Source organism: Rana temporaria, chromosome 2 (genome assembly GCF_905171775.1).
Source record: "Rana temporaria chromosome 2, aRanTem1.1, whole genome shotgun sequence".
NCBI classification, from domain to species: domain Eukaryota; kingdom Metazoa; phylum Chordata; class Amphibia; order Anura; family Ranidae; genus Rana; species Rana temporaria.
The window spans coordinates 353659253-353662619 of record NC_053490.1 but is presented as its reverse complement, the minus strand read 5'-3'; the positions used below and the strand labels follow the sequence as shown (position 1 = coordinate 353662619).

At 52.7% G+C, this 3367-nt stretch overlaps 1 pseudogene; it reads right to left on the bottom strand.

Moving 5' to 3' along the window:
• Positions 1 to 1882: 1882 nt before the first annotated feature.
• LOC120928306 lies at positions 1883 to 3147 on the bottom strand (annotated as a pseudogene).
• Positions 3148 to 3367: the final 220 nt, after the last annotated feature.

Below are 3367 nucleotides of genomic sequence, written 5' to 3'. Positions count from 1 at the left end.
TGACAGGGGTGGGTGCAGGAAGCTGACAGGGAGGATGTAGATGACAGGGGTGGGTGCAGGAAGCTGACAGGGAGGATGGAGATGACAGGGGTGGGTGGTAGGGAGGTGACAGGGAGGATGGAGATGACAGGGGTGGGTGCAGGGAGCTGACAGGTAGGATGGAGATGACAGGGGTGGGTGCAGGAAGCTGACAGGGAGGATGGAGATGACAGGGGTGGGTGGTAGGGAGGTCACAGGGAGGATGGAGATGACAGTGGTGGGTGGTAGGGAGGTGACAGGGAGCATGAAGATGACAGGGGTGGGTGCAGGAAGCTGACAGGGAGGATGGAGATGACAGGGGTGGGTGCAGGAAGCTGACAGGGAGGATGGAGATGACAGGGGTGGGTGCAGGAAGCTGACAGGGAGGATGGAGATGACAGGGGTGGGTGCAGGAAGCTGACAGGGAGGATGGAGATGACAGGGGTGGGTGGTAGGAAGCTGACAGGGAGGATGGAGATGACAGGGGTGGGTGGTAGGGAGGTGACAGGGAGGATGGAGATGACAGGAGTGGGTGGTAGGGAGGTGACAGGGAGGATGGAGATGACAGGGGTGGGTGGTAGGAAGGTGACAGGGAGGATGGAGATGACAGGGGTGGGTGGTAGGAAGCTGACAGGGAGGATGGAGATGACAGGGGTGGGTGCAGGAAGCTGACAGGGAGGATGGAGATGACAGGGGTGGGTGCAGGAAGCTGACAGGGAGGATGGAGATGACAGGGGTGGGTGCAGGAAGCTGACAGGGAGGATGGAGATGACAGGGGTGGGTGCAGGAAGCTGACAGGAAGGATGGAGATGACAGGGTTGGGTGCAGGAAGCTGGCAGGGAGAATGGAGATGACAGGGGTGAGTGCAAGAAGCTGACAGGGAGGATGGAGATGACAGTGGTGGGTGCAGGAAGCTGACAGGGAGGATGGAGATGACAGGGGTGGGTGCAGGAAGCTGACAGGGAGGATGGAGATGACAGGGGTGGGTGGTAGGGAGCTGACAGGGAGGATGGAGATGACAGGAGTGGGTGGTAGGGAGGTGACAGGGAGGATGGAGATGACAGGGGTGGGTGGTAGGAAGGTGACAGGGAGGATGGAGATGACAGGGGTGGGTGCAGGAAGCTGACAGGGAGGATGGAGATGACAGGGGTGGGTGCAGGAAGCTGACAGGGAGGATGGAGATGACAGGGGGTGATAATATGTATGACAGGCCTCAGAAGTAGGGTGGTGGGATCATCGTGCTCCTCGTCATCCCCCTGTTCCTGGCATCCCACTGGGATGCCAGGAACAGGGGGATGACGAGAAGCATGATGATGACAAGAGACAGTAGGTGGCATCACAGCATTTGGGCTGTGTGTGAGGTCATCACAGGCAGCTGGTAGCAGGGATGTTCGGGCACCCTCGTTCAGGGAGTGACGTCACGGGAATCGGATGCTGTCAGTGTCGGGCAGCGGACCGATGATGCACAGTACCTCGAGACTGGCTCGCCGATCATCGCGTTGCTCTGGCAGGTTTTCCACACTACGGGCGTCCATCCTGGAGTCAAGGAGCTGCTCAGCAAGCATTATCCGCGCTCTGCACATGGTACTTGGTAGGAGATTCGCAGAGCGCGGGGGAAGGGGAGGAGCCAGGGGAGGGGAGCACACCACCTACTGACCAAACAATTGGATGATCGAGGTTGTGACAACCTCCCAGCGCCGCCTCCTCTTCCTCCACAGGACTGCGCGGCGGCAAGGCTTACAATTATTTATGTCACAAACACATTAAATGCAGGGGGAGTGGAGCGGGCGGAATGGCATGGCGGGGCTCTTCATCCTCACCGGGCCCCACTCGGCTGCGGGCCCCATAGTGCCCGCGTGGGTCGCTATGGCGGTAGTTCCGCCACTGCATATAATGTAGCATCAGGTGCCTTGTTCGGCTCTGTTGCCACCTTATCTGATTCGGTTTTTGCTGTTCCTTTTTATGCCAAAGCCTCTTCTCATCTGTGTTCCTCCTAGGCAATTGACAGTCCTTCATTACATGGCCTGTATTCCCACATCTGTAACACCTGCCTGCAAACCTCACTCTACCTTCGTTTTTAACTACTTCGGCAACTCTTTTGTGGGGCCTATTGTCTTGATCTGTCTCCCGAACCCAGTCCCTTAATATGTTTATAAAGGTCTGGTATGAGGTGGCATTCCTCAGTGCAATTCTGGTATGGTAATCAATACATGTGCACTTATTAGCCATAGAACACAGAAAACTACTGTCATCGTGAGACATATCAGGACAATTATATATGGCCTTATAAATGGTGAAGTATTCACTGCAAAAGAGTATTGGATCAATTCCCCTTCTAAATTTAGTATTTTCTAGGGCATCTGAACCCCTAGTATCCCTTCCTCCCATTATGCACTACATTTCCTTCATTCTATCTGCCGAGTTCCCCCAATTTGAGTTTAACTCGGGAGTTAGACCTCTATGATTCCTGACTGGTGGTTGCAGTTTTTCACACAGTTGCAATGGAAGCCATGCGCGGAGGAGTGCGCATGCATCCCTATTGTTTAAAATGTACTGTGTCACTACAGCTTCCAGCCTGTTTGAGAGACTAATGGGTGAAGCACTCGTGTCAAATTTTCCCAAAATCTGGCACAGATTTGTGCGATCTTGTATGGAGAGTGTCGTGGATTGGGTGCCACCCTCCCTCTTTATAATCGCAGATCCTGGCCAAGTCCTATCTGACGCAGGAGTATAGAGAGAAGAACTGTGGTCTGGGGGCTCTTCAGGATTGTCAGCTGACCATACTGGTTGCTGTTCTATCAGCATCCCTTCCCCCCTCTCCTGTGTCACACTAGACTGTGTATCCTTGTTAGCACAACAATGGCTGTGCACTTTCTCCATTGCCTGTGCTTTCAAAGATAGAATGGCATGATCTTTGTGGGCTAGCTGAGTTTTACACTCCTGTAACTTTCTCTTAAGCATTTCTATCGCAGATTCATTCACAGCCTCTTTCTTTTCTAAAGATGTGATACATTGTTCCCTTAACATACATGTTTCCTTCCATTCATCCACTCCTTGCTCCAACAAGCTAGTCTCAGTCAACAATTGTTCAAACTCATCCCTCATTTCATCACACTCACACACATTCATGTCAGCAATCGTAGCTACCACTGAAACATCTTTAAGCACATTTTCTATACTTCCTAATAATTCAGTCCTATCTTTACACCATTATAATTCTGTCTGTTCTGCAATCTCTTTCATCTTTAACCACTTAAGCCCCGGACCATATTGCTGCCTAAAGACCCAAGGGGTTTTTACAGTTCGGGACTGCGTCGCTTTAACAGACAATTGCGCGGTCGTGCGACGT